The 22445-nt window shown below is 42.2% G+C and overlaps 1 protein-coding gene across 3 annotated transcripts in view; it reads right to left on the bottom strand.

Annotated features, from left to right (window-relative positions):
• The window catches only part of PRKG1 (protein kinase cGMP-dependent 1), a 529543-nt gene that overhangs the window by 201061 nt on the left and 306037 nt on the right, over positions 1-22445 (bottom strand). The gene's annotated exons all lie outside the window — the stretch shown is intronic.

Genomic DNA, 22445 nt, shown 5'->3' with positions numbered 1-22445 from the left:
GGTCAAGATTTCCACCTTAAATGTGGCTTAGACGTTTGCATTAACTATAAATGTTAGCATACATACACAGTTTCCACCAGTTTTTCCTTAGAGAAACAGTTTAATTGAACAAACCTACTCTAAAGACCTCTGCACTTTTTGTTTGGTTTTGTTTTCTAAAGCATAATTGCAACAGATTTCATCCCCATATCCCATTTCACTATGGGAAATGGAAACAAGCAAAATGACTTTCAAGTAAGCATTTACAAATATACTTAGGAATAAAAATTCAAGAAGTTATTTTGCTATTATTTCCTGGTACTTTAGTTCACAAATACCTCGGTTAATGAGTTTTTATTCCTAACAGCATTTGCAGGATGTAAAATATTCCAAACAAATATTCAAATTTTTCTTCTCCAGTCATATCACGCAAGTGCAAGGTATTACATTAAGTGAAATGCATCCCATTATTTAAAATCTCTTGTTTTTCAAGACAGAATTTCCATTTTGGTAAGCATTTTTACTTGGATAATTGAACCGACAGGAAAGAATGACCCTAGGATGAGAGATTTCTGTAAAGAAAATTAGTCTTTCCCTCTCCTTAGAGTGGAAGAGACAATTAATATGAATGGGATCACTATTTTGCTGAGGTTTTTTAATGTCTTCTGCAAAATGAACGTTTTAATTGATTTTTAGATGAGCTGTATCCCAGGAGAAGAAATGAATATTATTCAGCTGGGTGTGTGTAGGGCAACAATCGCTGAAGGGGATGGTCTCCTGCTGTACTGGCTGATGATGATGATGACGATGGCGATGAGGGCCAATACCAAGTCACTAAAAACTCAGTAAAATCCCTGTAAATTCAATGAGAAAAGACGATCTTGTAAAGTAGGTGCTTTCTATCAAAAAATGAAAAAATGTAGGGAATTTCAGCCAGCCTGGTGATTTGGGGATGGTTTTTAGTCAGCACACTGCATGGTTATCACACAAGGCCAATGGGTGCCTTGCTTAGTCAGATGACAAAATCACAATAACTGCATAGGTTTGGCGTTTTTTTTTAAAAAAATATGTGCTGAATAGGAAAATGATGAATGAAATACAGTTTATAAGTTCTTTTTCTTTGGACTAAAATATCCAACAGCATCCCAGCGCCCTACCACGAACACATATCACCAATACAACTTATTAGTTCATCAGAAGTAGTTTTTTCCAGAGCACAGCTATCCTTCAGAGTAAAATGAAAGATTTTTCCCTACAGTTCTTTCATAGAGTCTTCCCAGCAAAGGGGTGACTGCTAAGCTGACACCACTAGCTCAGATCACAAATCCTTAAATCCTTCACTTCTTTTTCCCTACTGTTCCATGTAATTGTGAAAGACAAAACAAGTTTACCATAAATTATTCTGTCTGTGGCTGATTGCAAATGTACCTTAACAGATCCTTCATTTTGGGTGAACAAGTAGCTCTGAAAAACAAAAGGTTTCATCCCAGTCTCAATCCTGGTCGGATGGTCCTTAGCAGACAGACCAGTCCTTAGCAGACTGGTGCCTGGGACCAAATTCCTGTTGGAGTCCATAACAGAGAATGAGAGCACAATCTCCGAACACCAGGCCTCATCCTGATTCTATATGTTATTATGCTTTGAGCCAGCGACTGATAGCTGTCAGCTTGTAGAAACATTTTCTATTAACGAAGGCCACGAAGCCCTTGAAGGACCATGAACGGTGTAGTAAGAGGAAACAATGGATAGTAACGTTAAGCTATGGCTGTATGCCCAGAAGCTGAGAGGGAGGTGTAAGTTAAACAAGTAGAAGTCATGATAACTTAGGGGAAAAGCATGTAAAATATGCAAAGCTAATTAACCTAGCAAGCATTTGATCTTGGCACGTGGACAGTAGCAACTAACCAATAGTAGTGTAAACTTATACGCGTGAACAGTTGTTTGTGACCAATCAAATGATGCCAAGTTTTAGATGTAATGTAACATTGTGTAAATAAGGAGCTTGCTAAGAGCAATAAAGGTCTTCGATCCGAGATATTGGAGTCTGTGTCATCAATCTCCCCAAAAGCTAACTCTTATTTTTCACGGATGTAGGGAAGGATGAAGGCACACTGTGTATTATCCTTCTGTCAAGAGGTTCATAGAAGCATAGAATCCCTAGGTTGGAAAAGACCTTTGAGATCATTGAGTCCAACTGTACCTGTCCACTACTAAATCATAGCCTTAAGCACCTCATCCACCCATCTTTTAAACCCCTCCAGGGATGAGGACTCAACCCCTTCCCCAGGCAGCCTCTGCCAGTGCTTGAGAACCCTGTCGGTGAAGAAATTTTTCCTAATGTCCCATCTGAACCCCCCCTGGAGCACCTTGAGGCCATTCCCTCTCATCCTATCACCCATCACTTGGGCAAAGAGACCAACAACCCCAACTCAAACCATTCCATGCCTCTATAATACACAATGGAAGCCTTAAATGACTACTCAATAGTATAAAATATTATACTGCAATCAAAGCAGCTAAAGTGGAGTTATACCACAACTAAAATTTATTGCCTCTTTTACACTTTTTCATACTAAAATTTTATATCTGGGATTTCCTTTTATCTTTTTAACAGCATATAACATCAGCACTGACTGTGCTAGAAGCCACCAAGCTTTCGGCTGGCACGCAAAAAAAGGAGCAATAGCATAAGGCAACAACGTGCACGCTCCCACACTAAGGTATATTATAATACATATATTGTCATACACACTTCTCCTTCACTCTGAGGCCTGGATAAAAATAGGGATGCCCAGCAGCGGGACATCTAAATGATTAATGATACCGTATCATCATGGCATGTTTAGGAGTGGCAGCTCTCCAGGTGAGGGGCTCGGATGGGCAGCCTGCAGTCACCGCAGAATATTTTGTGTATTAGAGATGAGCAGTCCATCAAAACGAGGATTCTTATGCAGGCAAGATTTCCTCTCAGAAATGGATTCGTTTGAATCCAAAACTCCAGGTGAAAGCGCTACGGTGCCAGGGTTGAGACCAGAGCTAGACGCTCCTGGATAAACAGGGAAGAGCAGCCAGAGCTGAAGCAAAAGAATCAGGATTTCACGGGTTGAAACTGGACGTGGGGGGAATTATCATTAAGTTTGAGATGTTCATTGGAGTCAATGCTTATTTTATGATAACAAGTTGACCGAAATGATTTAAGTCACTTTTCAGTATATGAGTCAGGTCTTTCTCTACATCAAAAATCACCAAATTTTTAAGCAACTATTTAATAATTTAATATTTAATATTTAATATTTAATAATATTTAAGCAAATAATTCCACTCAAACATTTAAAATGTCTATCCCAAAAAGAAGTTTTTCCACAAAGTTTTCTTGCTATTTATTTACTCAGGCAAACTATGAAAATAGTTCCATTTTAAACAGGTGAAAATACATCCCCAGGGGTACAGAGTCCTCAACAGAGCCCAAAGCCGGTTTATCCATGCCTGCTGGCTCATTCACATGCTGAGAGGTCTCTGAGCACAAAGCAAAGCAAGATAAAACAATTTTACCCGGTTGTAATGGATCACATGTGCCTACGAGACAGACATTGAGGTCCTGGATTGTGTCCAGAGAAGAGCAATTAAGCCGGTGAAGGGGCTGGAGAACAAGTGTTACGAGGAGCAGCTGAGGGAATTGGGTTGTTTAGTCTGGAGAAGAGGAGGCTGAGGGGAGACCTTATCACTGCCAAAAACTGCCTCAAGGAAGATTGTAGAGAGGTGGTTGTTGGTCTCTTTGCCCAAGTGATAGGACGAGAGGGAACGGCCTAAAGCTGCACCAGGGGAGGATCAGATTGGACATTAGGAAAAACTTCTTCACTGAAAGGGTTCTCAAGCACTGGCAGAGGCTGCCCAGGGAGGGGGTTGAGTCCCCGTCCCTGGAGAGGTTTAGAAGGTAGGTGGTGAGGTGCTTAGGGATATGATTTAGTAGTGGACAGGTACGGTTGGACACGATGACCTCAAAGGTCCTTTCCAACATAGAGATTCTATGATTCTTCGTGATGCAGCACAAGCCCAATGGACGCAGCAGCTCAGACCCTCTCTGAGTGTCTCTCCCCGCTTTCCACTGCAATTTTATTTGGTCATTACTGTATGCACTGCTATCAGTTACACAGTATTATTTTGGTGTCAGTAGGGAGATAATACATATTTCCATAAAAATTAAGAGAAAGTGCTCAGATTTTATCCATCTCTTTCATTAAATAATAGGGACTATTCACTATTGATCCCCTCCTAGGCTTAATTATCTTAATTTTTAATACTGCTGTCATGTTCACAGCCGACTGAAGGACAGAGTTTTTGTTCTTTTGCTTCTTTTCTTCTTGCAAACAGAACAGTTGAAAATCATGTATTTCAGTCTCAGATCCGAGCTACTCCTTTTCTAGGCATCACATGTAAAGGCAGTGAGGCAGAGGCTAACACTGTGAAGTCTTAAGTGAAAAGAAGTATTTACAAAAGAGCAACTTAAGTATTACTTATGCTACATGTATTATATTATATTATATCATATCATATTATATTACATTATATTACATTATATTGCTGGGGAAGTCCTCCAGGTGCAGCTGCTAAGTTGCACCTGAAAACAAATCATCATTTTGCATAGCGTTATTGGAAAACCACCTCTCCCAACACAGGTTTAAGCATAGGCTGCTTTACTGCAAAGCCAGGTCAATCATAAAATGCTCTTTTAACCACAGCCAGTACAGCAAAGCATTATCAGTAAAGCATTAAAAGATGCTGTAAATCCTTAAAATCAGAGCAACAACCCGAGTAGTGCCCAAATAGGAATATTATGTAAAAATGAAATACAACACTCCCACGTCCCTGCAGTCTTTTAGCATATTTCTAAGTTTTTATGCGCTGAGTGAAGATTTTCCAAGCCTTTCAAGGATCACCAAACGAATCATCCTCAGCTCAGCACTCGCTGGTGGCATTATTGGACTTTAAACTTTTTATTGCCTTGCACTGTAGTCAGAATTCATCACCTTGGTTTCCCTTTTAGGTTATTTTACTCCAATACCTGTTTGTTTATCTGCCCAGGAAAACCTAAGGCAAAGAGACAGCAGCATCTTCACATCCTTAGGGCCTCTCTGGCAGCAATGATACATAAAATTTCCACTCAAATTTAAGCATCCTTCCGCCTGGATTTGATTTTGCAGAGATTATTGTGCAAATTACCATCGAGGAGAACACAGTCGTTTCCGATTACTTGTGTTTCATCATGTATATGATATAAAATGATGATGAAGAGCACATTTAGCTAAAGAGAAGGAGCACATTTAATTGTTTTACCCTGCCATACACACTGTGGATCATGAAGAGGCCTCAGCAGATTCCGCTTTGGGACACGGCACGGAGCGACACACACACAACGTATTTAACAGCTGGAGGAAGAATAAATTTTTCTATTCTCAGCTGTTTCCATTTCAAGTTTCTAACAACGACGGCACTGGTACGATGACAGCTGCATCCCAATGCTTTCTGTTTTCTCAGTGGGTTTTTCCCATAACTCCCTAAGGGAATTCTGTCACCTCATACCATGCAAAGCAAGGAACAATTTTATGTTTGGCCAAGGAAGGATGCAACATTCAAGAAGAGACAGATAAACATTTAAATTAAATTAAACATGTCCACAGAAGCAGGAGAAAATACTGTTTCTTTTGCATTCTCAGGCCAGAGCTGCAGCTCTTTGTGGAACACAGAGGATCAGGAATCAAGGAGAATTAAAAAAGAAATAAAAAGGCAAAAACTTCCAGCAAGCCTTATACTACTCCTACCAAAGGAGAGCAGGATGATTTAGGGTGCTCAGGGCTGGTGTGGGAGGATGCTCCATGCTGGCGCTCAGGCAGTGCCTCATACCGTACAGTGAATTTGTGGTGTGTGGTATCAGGGTGACAGAAGGACACTCCAGTCATGGTCCTTCTCGTGGCACTGGGCTACAAACAGTGGGGTTTGGCCCATGTGGTGGTAACTCTGCAGGAGCACAGTGAAGGATGAGTTGTACCACATCCATCTACCTCCCTGCAGGCTGCTTATTTGCCAATGGTCTTCAAAGTAGAGGTCAAGTATGCCCTTCAATGAGTGCCTGAAATTATCAGCATATTTCTATGAAATAGGCAGAGCCAGATTTCATCTTCACAGTCATCTTCTACATCTTTTTATTCCCATCTCCCTCCCTCAGCTTCACTGACTTGAATTTTACGTAAAACCCATCCGTGTCACATGCTTTACAAAACCACATTACGCAGAAGTTTCTGGGCCGTATTGCTCACCCGGAGGACTGAAGGTAACTGCTGTTCAAAGGCAACAACTACTTCAAGACTTGAGCTCTTTTTCAGCCCGTAAATAAAAAAATCATTTCTTATTTGGATTTGCATGATCTTTCAAGAAAAAAGAGCCTCTGCTTTGCCATGGATTCTGCAGCGAGGAGTGGGCTAACAATGTGTTCAGTCTACCTTTGCCTTTCCCCTTGCGCACCAGACCCATCGCAGTTTCTAATGACGAGGAGGGGAGACAAGGAAATCCTCAACGCTTGGGCACGACTGCACTCGAGTGTTCACAACAAGAGACGCTCTCGCATGCATAGCTGTAATTATTTGTCATTAAAGAGAGCTGGCGCTGGTCAGCCACCTCGCAGGAAGAGGCTGCACCCACACATGTCACCTCTAACTCATTTTCCAGGCTCCGTGGCAGGCGACGCTGGATGCTCACCTACACGTTGTGTAGACAGAGGCAACACAATCTGCTCTGTGCACAAGAGAGAAGCCCTTTTTCTTTTGAAAACTACGCACTGTTTGCACTTTCATGGTACTCACAGTACAAGCTGGTCCTGAATCGCATTCAGGAATTGGGGTGCCTGCAGAGACTTAGAAAAAATGGGCATTTTTTTCATACTAAATAGATAAAACATTCAAAAACAGATTAAAGGGCAAATCTCAAAACTGTATTACGTTTTAAAGAACAGGTTTTGGCTGCTGTTTAAGCAGTGGTCTCAGTGGTGACTAATGATTTATTCAAGTTATGTGAGAAGGAAACAAAGCAGGAAGAATATGATTTCACAGAAGTTCTCCAGATAGCTCTGCTTTCGCTACAACAAACTAAGAAGATCCCAAACATCCCCAGGAATCGTACACATTTTGCATAGGAATGAAACACGCCCAGACAATATCAGATCTGACCAAGAAAAGAAACTGATGGAAATGGTTATTAACAAATTCTGCTCTTTTCTAAAGGAATAAAATGACCTCTTGTATTAAAAAGTCATTGAAGCAAATGTTAGGGATAGTAACATTACCTATGAAGACATCCAGGGAAAACCAGGGCAAACGAAATGAAATGCTGCCGGTGTACTGTAGAAATGTCTCAGTAGAAATTACGACCACACTTTCTGCTCCTCTTTACTAAGAAACCAGTAAGCAGAATAACACCATTGATATCTAATCACAGCTAACAGAATTCACTGTTGGTTTTAGTACGTTATGCTGGGGAATATGGGACGACTCCTTCTCCCACTGAAGTGATTGAGTTCTGCAAAGTCAACCGAAAGGTCTATTTAAAATTCAAATAAAAAAAAGATCTGCTCATCTCATTGCCCACATTATGCTGGTTTTGTTCTTTAAAGGAAGGGATGCACTTGGGGTCTGAAGGACACTGAGGGGAGACCTTTCCCATTTCTGCTGTGGGCTGGCTGTCCCTGCCGTTCATACGTGTGATTCTAAGGGAAGAGCTGGTCCTAACTCATATTCCCACCATGTCTACCCCAGGAGGCCTTGCCTCTTTGATTGTTTTGCTGTAGGCGAGATTCCCTATGAAAATCCTATATTGCAGTAGGAGAGGATGAATTACCTAAAAAGAAGTGGCAACTGGGGTTTAGCTGACTCGTGTCAGCCCCAAAGCCCTGGCAGAGCTTCAAGCCAAACACTGGTTGACTTCAACAGAGGGGAATTCATCCTTATTCCTCCACCATCCGACTTACAACCTAAAACACCCTTAAACTTAAAATATGACAACATCTATCAGCTCGTGCTAAGTACAATAATCTGTATTAGGTACCACGCAGGATCCTGCGATGCGTCTCTCTAAGAAAAGTGAACCGAATAACCCACCTTTCTGCCCTAGTAATCACCCACCTTCACCCATGTTTCAAAGAAAACTACACATTTCCTAATGAATTATTCAGGAATAACCCCAGCCTAGGTGGTTTGATTAATTTAAGGCCCATAGTGTTTGGCTGAGGGTACAAATTGTTCTTTGGCTTTGTCTAACTTCACTTCCAGTCTTCCCATTGCCCCCTCAAAATATCTCAGTCCTCTTCCAAAGACTCACAACTTCTTGGCCTTAATGAGAAGTCACAACGGAGATTAATTATTAATACATTACAGAAGTATTTCATTGTATCAGTTTTTTTTTTTCCTTGGCATTTCAAAGCATCCACATAATTTGTATTACAAAACGTAGTAATACGCTCTTTTTAAGCTAACTGCTATTTTCAATAACCTTTACTATGTCATCACTTCCTCATTCCTTCTGTACTTGTAGTTCTACTCTTTTTACATTCCCACGATACAGAAGTTCTGCTAGGTTTTTAATTAAACTTACCTTCCACGAGCAAGAGCACACAAAACACTTAAGAAATTGTATTCTTTATAGTATTAAATGGCCACAGAAAAGCTGAAATAGTCCCTTAAAGTAGTTTGGAAAGACTCTATTCAGAACAATTTGAAAGCCACAAAAAAATACTTCCAAGTACTATTTTGAGTTTGATGGAAAGTGATGTGCATTAGGTGAGATTAATGGAAAACCAGCAAGGGTCTAATGCAGGTCAGAGGCCTAAAATTTAGTTGTTCAAACAACTAATTCAATGCAACAAACACAAGAGGGATTAAAGTAAAATGTTTCCAATTATTTTCAGAAGGAAAAGGAGAAAACTACCCAGAACTCTCAGGGGGGTGTGTGAGATTCAGCCTGGGACACATCACCTCATTGACATGCCAAGGTCATAACAACGCTACCAAGAAACCTTGTGTCCAACAGTAATGAGCAAAGCAATATATTCAGAGAGACCTACTAATCAGTTCTAGCTAATTGCCTAAAGGAGCCCCAAGAACAAGGAAACTGAATATACCCAATTAAAGGAGTATACCAAATTACTGCCTTAATTTGGAAGGGGAGGCATTGATAAATGAAGAAGCCAGCTTGGTGGACCATTAAAAAGGCAATGAAAAAAAATAAATAAAGAGATGAGACACCTCAGAGAGACTCCCCAACACAGAAACCACTCTCCACTCTGCAACGCAGGTGGGGCCACTGCTTCGGAAAGGAAGGAATTGCTCTGCTGTTAGCAAACAAAAATGGGCCAGAGGAACTGTGTGTGACTTTGTGGCATTTGCGCAAAAAGAGAAAAGGTCCTAAACGCAGAGGAAAATCCCAGGCGGCAATACCTGAGGCTCCTGGGGTCTGACCAGGAACATCACCAAGACCCCTATGGAAGGATCTGTAAAGACAGTATAAATAGGTACCACAGGCTGTTCCGTTTCTTGAACCTTTCAAGGCATCCCTTTGACAGCCCTTCTGCTGAAAGAGCCTCTTTCACACTTCTCATTTGAAAAATGTACATTTTTTGGTGTTTGCCCTGAAAAATGATCTTGGAAAATAAAGTGGCTTGGCTAGTGGGTAAAAAAAAGTAAACACAAGGAGTGGGCATGAGAGCACAAACCTACAGAGCAGAACTTGGTTAATTTTTGAGGTGACCTGCACAAGTTTAGAACCAGTTTGATTATTCATAGGGGTAAAGGCTTAAATGGATTATTAAAGCCAGTGGTGGGGTTCCTAAAAAATGTTAAAAAATCATAACGGGGCTGAGTATTTCAGGAAGTATTAGAAAATACAAGAGATTTTATACTCTATTCAAAAGAAAATATCGCTTTAAGGATACAGGACTGGCAGATGATGTCTGCTTGTTTAAATAATAAAAAGAAGCACGCATGTAATACCTTTCCTAAACAGATAGCTAAAGCACTTTGTAAGTAATAATTATGCCTCACAACATTTGTGAAAGGTACCAAGTACTATATACTGATATCACTGGAAAAGAAGAGAGGAAAACGTCTCTGCAGCTGCTGGGAGAGAGCTTTGCTAAGACTTCAGACCTCCTCAGTTCACCAATTCTCTGGTCGACACGCCCTTCTCTTCACCTCAAAAATGAATGGTGGCTCTGCCACTGCTCCATCCCCACCCGAAGTGGAGCTAACACCTAAAGCTAGGTGGAAGTCGCCCTCTTCCTTCCGCAGAGTCATTGCCACATCTCCAACAGACACAGAAAAAGGGTTTAAATGGTTTATTTCCCAGCAAGCCACAAAGCGATGAGGTCCTCTCCTCCATTCTCACTCCAGGCTTTGCAAGAGATGTTGATACTAAAAGACCTAAAATGAGCAGGAACTTCAGCTTCATCAACTGATTTTTTTTTTTTCCTAACAGACAATACCATATGCGTTCAAGAAATCTATTTTCCACTCTTGAGTTATCAAGAACAGTGCTGTGAGGACAACAGTTTGTTAAAGAGCTGTTCACATAGAGGAAAACTATTGATTTTCGAAAAACTACAAAAAGTAACAAACTGATTTCCCCCAAGCTCGAGGTACTTGTTGGCTATTTAGCTATAAAAGTAGCTCCTATGGCCAACTTCCCATAATGCTTATTCAACCAGACAGATCAGCATGAAGCCACGTGGAAATCCATTTACACAGCCAGACACTCGCACTTATAACTCTGCCCTGCGGGATGCTTTAATTCATGAATAACAACAATAAGAATGAGAAAAGTGCCATATCTGCCTTCACTAGGTGTAACTAATTGACCAGGGACAGCTTTCTAGCAAGATGCTTTTTATTGATTGAAAAGTCTAATTAAAGTGGTACACAGTATAGAATAGATAAGCGGTGTTTTTTTCCTTAATGTAATAAGTACCCAAATATCCAACTTTCTCAGCCCTGGTATGCATAAAAACTCATTACAGCTCCAGCGGACAGAGTTTGCTGCAGGCGCTAATGGGATCCCCAGGGTCTCACTCACATTTCCCGGATCTTTCCTTCCCTGGGATACATCAGACAGTTAGATCTATAAAGCGGCGTCTGCCGTGTCCTTGGCTCTGGAGTTTCCAAAAGAACAATAAAACCACTGTTTTTTAGAGCTGCTTCATTGCTTTTACAGAGGGGATTTGTCATATGTTTTTACTTCTTTTACATACGAAACGGTTCAAATGCGCGTCTTGAATTTATTCTGCTACTGAAGCACAGCTGCTCCCTGGGACTTCTGATACGCAGACTTAAAATGCACACAAAATAGAAATAGAAAGGAAAATCAAACCCGCACTGTCTCTATGAAAGCAATGTAAAGAATTTCCTTTTCACATTATTAGTAGAAATAGTAGCAATCTTATTCTGCTAAGCGAAAGGATGCGTACGTAAACAAAGGATCAATTTTTGGACTGTGTAATATTAAGTAAAGTGATACAATAAATTATTCTCTGAATGTTGACGACAACTGAGACCTGTAATCCACTCTGCAGCAATGGTAGGACAAAATAAAATGGAAATAATCTCAACACTGAGATATTTGCACATTCCTAACTAAGGGACAAGAATCACGGTGCAACCCTTGCCCAAAAGGCACACGGCTCCAGGACTGGTGCTCCACTTCTCCACCTGGCATTTTTCTGTCATTGAAAGAAGATACTGAGGAGAAGGGATGGATGGACCAGTCATCCACCCTTTAGAGACAGTAAGGGAAATATCATTCTCACCCCAAAGCTGCAACAGGTTTTGAACCTGACTATTTAAATTCTTACGCCACCTTCTCCTTAACCTTCTGGTTTTTTTTCACTAAAAGCCTGAAATGTTGTTTGATACCAGATGTTTGATTACTTCCTGTGAAGCTAACAGAAAAAAAACTTATTTTCCCCCTTTCAATTAAAATTCAACGGAGTTTCTAACCTTTAGCCACATCAGCTTTAAGCGGCACAACCAACCACAATCTTACCCAAGTGAAGCAGCAGAAGATTTTGTCACCTTGCACTACTTTCAGCTAAGTATTTTCAGCTAAATACTGCATATAGTTCTGAAATCAAACATACTGACAGCACTGCTGGCGTCTGCAAATAATGCCACAGTTTCAGATATGGTTTTGAAGAACAGGATTTTGAGAAATCCAGAAAAATTAAGCTGCATCTTGGTGTCACACTAAGAACATTAAGCAAACAGAAAGCTCAGCAACACAAAAGCTGCTCTCCTCTGTGATTAAAAACCAGGCAGTTTGCTAGCTGAACTTTACAATAATTCCACATTTTAAAACCATTTCCTTATTTCCCAACAGTAGCATTTCCAACAGGACAGTTAAATAACCCATCCCTGAACTGCTCCCTCTCATCTCAGCTAACGAGGATTAAAAGCTTTTGCTTAGCTGTATCCAAATTCTTGAGTTCCCTGGTCTCACCCAAACCCTACCCCACAAACACGCAGGGTTTTTCTCTCGAGCACAAGCAACTTGCAGCTAGCACACTTATTAATAACTTACCCCATCACCTATCACTTAGATCTATTTACATTGCATTTGCTTTTTATGGATGCCACGACAGCACCAACAACAGCTTTAACCCCCTGCCCCGTTCCTGCTGTTCATTGTCTCTCATCGCCTATAAACGTAGTCCCAGTCATAATTCTTTCCATTTCCCTGGATGTGCCAGAGCTAGCAAACAGGATGTCCACCTCTGTGCACTTTTTGCCATGATCCACTTGCTTCCCAAGTCCGGAGATACCCCCTCCTACAAACCATTCCAGCTCCAGTCCCGTGAGGCAATCTGCAGATCTGCCCGGAAAAAATGACCGGTCTTGTTATGACACTGAAAAAAACCTGGTTTTCCCTCTCAATACAGCTTTTGGAGAATCCAAGACATAAGTAAACCACACTGCATATTAAGGATCTGCCCTAATGGTTTAGGTGTGATTAAACTGCAGAGAGTAGAGTGCAGAGTCACGGCAGGATTAATGCCTCCGCAGCCCACGTCTGACCCCCAGAGTTGTGTGTCTCTGCCCTCAGGATAAGCCGCATTTTGGGCACTTCATCTACTGAACAAATTCAAAACCCAACTGAGGCCCCATCCACAGGAGATGCAGGCATTTGAGGTAACCAGATGTATCTGAGATGCCACCATGGAAAAGGGCAGATGACCCAAAGCCAGACACTTGTGTAATGTATGTAACGCTTTGAGGTACAAAAGAGTCTGGTTCTGCTGTATCAAAGTGGCTGATTCACATGCCAAGATAATACTGGCTAACTAGTTCTCCGTCTGAGATTTAAGCCATGACTTGAATACTCCTCTTTCTGTACATCATATTTTCCGTATTTCCAGTCACTGCAACTCCTTTCTCCCGCTCATTAATTCTGACACCCTCAAGCTGTTAAGTGCTGAGTGATGGGAAGAGCACAGCAACCACAGTATTTGACTGCAGAAAAAAATACAGTGAAGCTACAAGTTAATGCAAACCAGCTATCGATAACCTCCACAGCCGCAGACCAACAGAACGGTCAACAAAGGCTGTGTGAGAACGTCTGCTTTCAAAGAGGAAGGGACTGTGCTTTGAGAGTCTATGTGTTTTTCCCTAAATTTTAATTATTTTAATTATTTTATGATTAGAGGGCAATAGTCGTGTACACACTTGCCCTGCTCATCATCTCCACATGACGGCTGCGTTGCTGGTGGTACCTGGATAACGTAGGGCGCCCGAGACAACCATCCTCACTCATGTCAGTGGAAAAGCACCATCAGGAAATGCTGCGATCAGCTGCACTGACAGTGAGAGAAAAAAAACTGGGATGCTAAAGCTTTTTCTTTTTGCTCACACATCATTGCCTAGTCTAAAATACTGTCAAGCTTTTAATAGCTGCATTAATTCGACAGCAAACACTGGTATTTGCCGTTACAACGCCTAGGAAAACGTTAAGTGCAGCTTTACTTCTGCTGGCAAAGCCAAAAGAAAGTCACATTTCTGCCTAGTTCTCAACCAGCTTTAGCTCTACAGAATGGGAAAGCTACTGAAAGTAAAACACGCAACTAGACACTTAAAAATTGTTCAATCCAAAACAGCGGACATTGCTGCGGCGAGCTGGGTCCGGCTGCTCAAATGCAAAGTTGTTTCTAGCACGTCAGAAAATTCCCTTGCTCAAGCTGCTTCGCCATTTGCCTGTTTCGACAGCACGCTTGCTTTTACAAAATTTAGCAAGCGATCATGTTCAGGAGTCTATATTAAATTTTATTCAGGACCAGAGTTAATATTTTGGAATATAATTATTCAGCAAACCATTGCCTCCTTGATAAATACGTAACCGGAGCTGAGGCAGGGATCACAGGCTCACCTCTCCTTCAGAAATAAAAGGGGTTTGGAAGAATTGCAGTCCAGCCCTGAGAATCTGGATTTCTATTTCCCACGGCACTACCTATTAAAACAGGATAATATTACCTGATACATACTAATCAGATTGAAAATGTGTTTCCAGGGGATTTCCTCCCCGTATCCAGATTTCCTGACGAGTGCGCAGGTAACTGTGAATGGGTCCTGTTGCTGATCCGCCTTTGTCTAAAGCCATTTAAAATTTGTTTATTAACACCAAGATTACCCTACGCTTCCCCAGAGTGACTGACTGCCTCTCAGCCCATGGGAATGGTGCAGAGGCATCTCCAGCACCTCTCCTCCCAACCAAAGCAGCACTGGAAGTACAATCCACTGTCAGAGAAATTAGACTTTTTCCCTTTGGGACGCAGCTTGAAATCCAAATAGGTCAAAGGGGATCAAAAATTAGCACCATGTTCTGGTTGTTTGCTGGCTCAGGTGAAAGGAGATGGTAGCTTCATGTCCAGCTGCATGAAGATAACTGCGCAAGCAATTAGCAGACAGCTTCCTCTCCAGTAAATCTTTTATTCCCTTCTGCAGTGTGCTGATCATAGCAAAGAGCCCACAGATTAAATCACTAAAAATAGCCTGGACAACCGATGGATCCTCCATGGGGAGGGGAAAGGTTTTTGCTATCCACACACTAGGTAAACGAGACCTGGGACCAATGAAAGCTTCTCCTGCCCACCACTGTTCCCTCCCCACCCTTTGCCAAGTGTTACATATAATTTAATTCTATTTCAGCTCCCACGCAGCCTTAATATTGTGTAAGATTTGACATTCAGTCATGACTTAGCCTGTTTGCTTTGTTTTTCCCAACGAAGGTCTACGTCTTCCTGAAATGACCTATCTCTGGGAAAAGACTTCTCTTGCTTCTGTATTTGGAAACCAGTGGACGACCGCAGTCTGAATAAAGCAAAAGTCAAACAGCAGCAATAACACTGGATACCAAAGATCACTGGCAGGGAAAAGGAAAAGGGCGATTTAAAAATATCACTTAGGAAACGGAAGGACTGAGCATTTATGCCTTCAAAAACAAGGTCTTGTTATTCATCCGACGAGAAAGCAGGAGGCAGAAGATATGACATTGCCTTAAGCACCTTGAGAACTTCGAAAACACTACCACCTTGGTATTTTCCTGAGCACGGACAGCAACGGGCAGCCTCTCCTTAGCATTTAGCACGGGACCAGCAGAGAAAGCTCCTCCTCCACCTTCCCTCCCCAAGCAACAGGACAGTATCTATCCCGTCCTCTCCTCCTTTTCTGGGCAGAAACCTTCCCTCTACTCCGCACCGAGCTGTTTGGTTCAAACACTCACGTCAGACAGGCGGGAACTACATGATGGTCCCTCCAGACCCCATGGTCCAAAGCCAGGTTGCCTCCATCCCCCCATTGCTGCCTTCAAAGACCAAACCACCCACTCGAGGGCTGGTGGCACAGCAGGGAGAAAAGTGGGAAAAAGGGCTAACAGTAAAAAGAAAGAAGGAAGAGCTGCAGATGTGGAGAAGATGAGGGAAAGAAGGAAAGGGATGTCACATCAGGAGAAAAGGGCAGAAAGGAGAAGCAGAAAGCAAATAGGAGGGTAAATTTCAGATAGTACAAGAGCCACTTTGGGGTGGTACGGACACTCCTCATCACTTGAGAGCCTTTTTGGGGTGTCTGCTTTGTAAGTTGATGTAGGAAGACTGGTAGTGTTGCAGAAGCAGGTCTTGATCCAACAGCACTTAGATCACTCACTGGTGGGAGCTCCGGGAGGTGCCAAAACCTCTTTGCATAGCGAAGTGTGTGGGGTCGAGCAGGGGACTCCTTTCAATACCAAACTACAGCTTCGAATGAAACTTGGAGGTAGACGGAGCCACTGGCAATGCATAGGGCATAAAGTTCCCTTAAGTACAGCTGCTTATTGGCAGAAAGAGCAAAAATAGCTAAATATAAGGATTTTTCCCTGCAGAAGGAAAGAGGGATGTAAAGAAATTAAGGCAACCTTTGTTGCAGTGGGATCTCTGCCTTGCACTGCTCTCCTGCACACAAGGCTGGGAAAGAAAGACCAGGCCCAGACTGCACAGCCAACGGTGCACACATAAAGAAGATGCTCTACATTCACTTTATTTGTTTCCTCTGGAAGATTGGCCTCCCTAAAACAACGAGGTGGGCTAAGCCTCCTTTCTGCAGCAACGCATGGAGTTTTGCAGCTTTCTTTCTGCATCGCACCAAAAGTCACTACCATCATCTCAACACGCTGGTGGCTCCCCTTCCACCTCTGACCCCTGGAAAAGCCGGCAGCCTGCCTGGAGGAGGGGATCCCAATTCCTCACTCAACGGTAGCAGCACATCAGCGTGTGGGAAAATTATTAACGCTTGTCCTGAGCCTACAAATCTTGCTCCTCTAACCATCCGACATAGGCGTCAAGAACAATTTCCCTGAGTGCAGGTGGACGTTCGTTTTCTTTGGATGACAGCGTATTTAATGTGATTCATGAGAAGCTATTTTCCAAGCCGTTAAATACCTAATACAGAAAGAAAGTAACAGTGTATTTCATTAGATAAACTTGTTGGTTTTCAATACATGCTACAAGGGACAGTTTTGGGAAAAAAAAAATCTGATGCGTTTATCAAAGTCGTTTGAGGGCACACAGCTACAATGGCTGTTGATTAATACATTCACCAAATAAAAATCCCTTGCTGATATGCAGAAGCATTGTACCTTCATTACAGATCATTTCGACTTTGATGAAAAATGCTGCTAAGTTAAAAAACTGCGATAGGAGTCATCTTGGAGGTGTTGAAGCACTTTAGTGATTGGAAATCATGTTTAAAAACTGAATATTAAAGAGTCCTATTCTTCCTGTAATAACATTTATTAATTATTTTAAAATTTCTCCAGTCCCCAGCCAGCACTAATTTTTCATAATTCACATAACACTTGAAGTCATATCCCAAAGGCAACCAGTAATCAAGGTTAAATTGCACTGAAGGCTGTCTAGCCTGGAAAGTTTGCTCATCTACTTTGGAGCTAACTAAATGTCATTGCTGCTCTTCAGGATTTCTTTTATTCTTTCAGTTTTGAGAGCCAGCACAAACCTCAGTCGTTAGGAAAATAAAGATTTAAAAGAATGAGCTAACAAGCACAAAGATATAAAACACAAATCAAAACTGGACTTGGTGGTTGGTAAGGAGAAGGTGCCAAGGAGTACGTTAAAAGAGAAGGTGGCCATCACAGGGAGAACCAGGCTGTTGTAGTTTGAGCTAAATTAGAGTCAGTTTTGTGACTAACTGAGTTGCTGTAAGTAACTTGATTTCTCTGAAAACTAACTGCGTGGTTTTGAGACAGTGTTCTTCTCTAAAGTGAGGCATTGGTATGCAAAAAGGCCAATACTTAGACTTAATCAAGGCCACCCTCGAGCTGGCAGAAAAGAAGCCACACCTGTGAGAAGGGGCAAATAGGGCAGGTGACCCTAAACTGACCAACAGAGGATTCCATCCCATATATGTCATCACAAGGGTCTCGCTCTCTTCTGCAGTGGCCGACGGCCAGGAAGGACGTCGTCTGTCTGGCTGCTCCTGATCTTAGATCCATCCATGTGTACCTCCAGTTCCTGAGTCCAGCTCCCTCCTAGCTGTGGACCCATTCCCTCATGCCCGCTTCGCAGCATTTGTGGTGATGTAGAGTCATCGAGGGGTAGAGGCATAATCTTATATATTTGCATATATTTTATTACTTCCTAATTCATCATCATTTCATTAAAGCTGCAGTTCTAGTTTCCAACTTGTAAGCCTTTTTCCTCTCATTTCCCTCTCTCCTTTCTCTGTGGGGTGTGTGAGGGAAGGGATTTTGGACACTCAACTGCACAGTTTTAGCTACGGAGTTTGGCCGTGAGGGGCTGAACCATAGCAAAGACGTAGGTCAACCTTAGGATAACTTAAGGTAGACTTGGGACAGGTAGAGTTCAGGAGAGGTTGTGGCAGATGTGATGTAGACAAGCCCATGAGCCTCAGCACACAGCAGTGATCCTTCTGCGTCTGCCAGATTTTAATATGAAAGACGGAGGAGGTGGACGCTGAAGAAGAATCTACTCTCCTAATCCATAGGGAAGGCATTTTACCGCTCATTTCCAACAATTTGAGCAGTTCAGCCTAATCAGCCAAGTAGGCTGGCGCAATTCCAGGTATCTCTCTCTCTCCCCTAATAAACAGGAGCGCGAACTTCTTATTAAAGAGAGAGAGGGCATCGCATCTCCCTTAAGTGCTCCAACAGCCAGTTCCAACGACCTGCCAAACCTTACTGAAACGGTAATTTCTTCCTGCTTGTGACCTGAAACTTGTTACCATATGTTTTTTCATAAAAATCATTAATTGACACTTACAGCTAAACATTTAACCTCCCATATTAGCCGTGTTCCAAACGTCTTTACAGTACATATTTCTTCTGATTCTGGGAATTATAACATATTTATGCCCTAAGATTTCAATTCTGCAAGATGCAGATGATGCTGGACAGGATCCAAAGCAGCACATAGGTGCATATATACATTAAGAGAGTAAGTAATCAGACTTTAGCAGCATTATTTATGTGCTAAGCTCCCTGCAATTCCATGCATTCAGTTCATTCGCACTGGGGGCCACATTCCGCTATCAAAAGCGCTGAGAAGGTACTGAATTAGGGCTTTAATGAGAAAGAAATTGTTTTCTACAAATCCACAAGCTCTGAAATGAAGAAAGAAAACAGACTGAGATGAGACACAGCAAGAGCAGCAGCAATAACTGCAGTGCTGACTGTTTTTTCCACAGTTATTCCTTACCACGCTTTTCTCAACAGAATACCGCAGGTATATTACTGGCCTTGGTGATTTTGGCCAGGGAGAATTTAATCCCTAATTTTTATTTTTATCACTTTGAATCTTTGCAAAGAGTGTATTTTAGCGTTCTCCGGAGATGAGCTTATTAAACACTCTTCTCCAGTACATATTCAGATGAGGATCCAAAACAGGTTTATTTAAACAGAGCTTTACTAGAAAATTGTTGAAAGCAGCTACAGTTCATTTTTTTGAGGTCTGGGAGTTTTGTGCAGCTGCTTTTGACTTGGATCTCGAATGTTTCCCCCCCACACTTTCTCTTCCATGATCCTTCCAAAAAGGTCGCTTAAGGCACTATTTGACTGACAGGAAACAAAGCACAGAACTAATGTATACCCAACACACCCCTGGTCATTCCTGCACCATGGAAAAAGCCAAACGTTCTTCTCCCCAAGGCTTGCAGCTCATCAAATTTCTGCAATTACACTGATCAAAAGCTATAAAATAACCCTTGAGAAGGCGGACAGTGTCTGTGCTCCTGCTCGAGCCATCTCTCCCTGGGGATGGCCAACCGTCAGATCAGTTCTCCTTCCCAGAAGGAGCGACCGTCCGTTTCTGATGCCCCAGAAATTAAGATTTCATTGGAAAGTTTTCTACAACAAAGAACAAGAACAGCTCACAGGAGCGCAAAACCAAACATTTCAGAACTAGACATTCCCTAGGCACGAGGGGCTTGAAACATCAACAGCCTAAGAAAGGTTGGACAGTAGTAACAGCCAAGTAGAAAAGAGTAGAGAAAACTATGTGTAAACAAATGTTGCAAAAACAGGTAGCAAAAGTAGAAACTGCAGACACATTCTATACAAGCGCTTGAAAATCGGTAAATTAAAATACACAAATTGTATTTTATGCCTTATTTTATGCCGAAGGTACTCAGCATCTCAGAAACTCATTAGGAGAAACTTTGTAAGAAAGTACAAAATACCTAGGAAACAGTGAAGTCAGAATTATTAGATGACCACGTGAATAGCAAAACTGTCTCAACAGTATTTTGTCAAGCATTGGAACAGCCTGTCCAAGGAAATGGTTGAGTCACCATCCCTGGAGGGGTTTAAAAGACCTGTAGATGTGCTGCTTAGGGACATGGTTTATTTGTGGCTTGGCAGCGCTAGGTTAAGGGTTAGATTTGATGATCCTAAAGGTCTTTTCTAACTGAAATGAGTCTATGATTCTATATTGAAGTCTCCTCTTTAAAGCATTCTTGGTTGAAAAACAATTCTCAGACCACTGCAAAACATCTGCTTTCAAGGGCTCCTGCTGAAAAGTCACCCAACATTCAAATTTATCGTCCCCTTGGAAGTGAAAAATCAAAACTACTGCTACCACATGGTTAGCCTCCAAAAAGAAAATAACACACAAACGAGGAAAATTATTAAAAGGAAAAGAAAGTGAGTGGCTGAAAGGGAAAAGAAAAATTAACAGTGGTATAAAAATTGTCTTCTTGCATCCATGAGAATATTGGAAGAACTATATACCAGCCTACCCCAAATTAACTTAAATAAAGCAATAAAAAGCTGCAATGGTTGAACAGCAAAATGCAGAAAGGTATGAGAAAGAAAAAGACACCCTCTACAAATGGTGAGTGCATCTGGATGAGGAAAAACTAGAGAACAGCCCTGACTCTAGCAAGAAAATGTAAACCCACAGCGCGGTACCCAGCAGACAGAGTTGAAGAACATCTGGCAGAAAGTTTTCCAAGCACATCAGAAGTAGGAAGCATTCCAGAAAACCTGTAGGACCTACAATGCCAAGTTTGAATACAAAAGAGCAGGTGAAGTCAAAGCAGAAAGGCAAGATCAGGACTAGACCCCACTGTTGAGTCAAGAGGAGCTATGGGTGCTCCCTGACTATCCTACTAAACCAGGAGACGTGCAAAAGGAAATTAAAGGGTCAACAGAAAACATTTACAGCAAATACAGTGAGGAATTGCCTAGCTCGACTCATGCCATCTTTAACATGTATGAACAAACGCTGTTCCCTTTGTCAAGCTAATAATTCTAGCTCACAGTGCCTTGCTTAGATCAGCCTTTGCAGTTGGAAAAAAAAGGATGGTAACTGCAAAGCAGCTTTTTAAATGATTCCCAGAAGCTTTAAGAAAACTGCACACTGCTCAATCTGAATTTTAGTATCAGAACAATTAGTAAAAATTACAGCACGGTGTAGTTATGAATACACATGAGGAGGCAACGCAACTTTCCTCAGTGTCTGAGCAGGGTGTCAGAGAAAAATAGAATCATAGAATAGTTTGGGTTGGAAGAGACCTTGAAGATCATCTGGTTCCAGCCCCTGCCATGGGCAGGGACACCTCCCACTGGATCAGGTGTCCAAGGCCCATCCAACCTGGCCTGGAACACCTCCAGGGATGGGGCAGCCACAGTTTCCCTGGGCAACCTGGGCCAGGGCCTCACCACCCTCACGGTGAAGAAATTCCTCCTCATGCCCAGTCTAAATCTGCCCCTCTCCAGTTTACCCCCATTGCCCCTCATCCTATCAGTCCATGCCTTTGTGAGCAGCCCCTCTCCAGCTTTCTCGTAGCCCCTTCAGGTACTGGGGGTGACGCGTAACACGTGAGTCTCTTGGTTCCTTGAACTGGGATGTGGATAGGGATGACCCTGCTGTAACTTGTATCTCAAGTAAGTTTTTGACTTAATAAAAGCTCTTTATTAAAAAACTCTTCCAGAACCTCAGCTGTTGCAGGGTGAAAATGGGAATGACCTCTTCTGCAGGAGGGTGAAAATATACAAGGTGCACAACAAGGATCGGCAGTGGGATTCCTGCTATTGAACCTGCTCAGAAAAAGAAGGGGAATGTGTCACGGTCCACTCCTAAGTGACCATAAGCTGCAAAGGGGTGCTGGGGTTGGACAGATAGCACAGATGTCTGTAAAATAAGAAATAGTGAATATTGGCTAATTTATCACTGCGCCTTCTCACAGGACGAGCAGTAGATGTTAAATGGAACACATGAAAGAAAAGGCTAAGGGCTTCACTGCCACAGAACACAGGAGCCAAATCTATGAGCTGCGTGTGAAACAAAAATTAGAAAAATAGAACAGCAGCGTGAGATGCTGAACGGCGTTGGGTACCTCTTCTGCCGAGGCCACCACTGAGCTGCCCACAGCCCTTCC

Source organism: Cuculus canorus, chromosome 7 (genome assembly GCF_017976375.1).
Source record: "Cuculus canorus isolate bCucCan1 chromosome 7, bCucCan1.pri, whole genome shotgun sequence".
Classification (NCBI taxonomy): domain Eukaryota; kingdom Metazoa; phylum Chordata; class Aves; order Cuculiformes; family Cuculidae; genus Cuculus; species Cuculus canorus.
The sequence above is the reverse complement of the archived record's forward strand: the minus strand, read 5'-3'. Positions and strand labels throughout refer to the sequence as shown.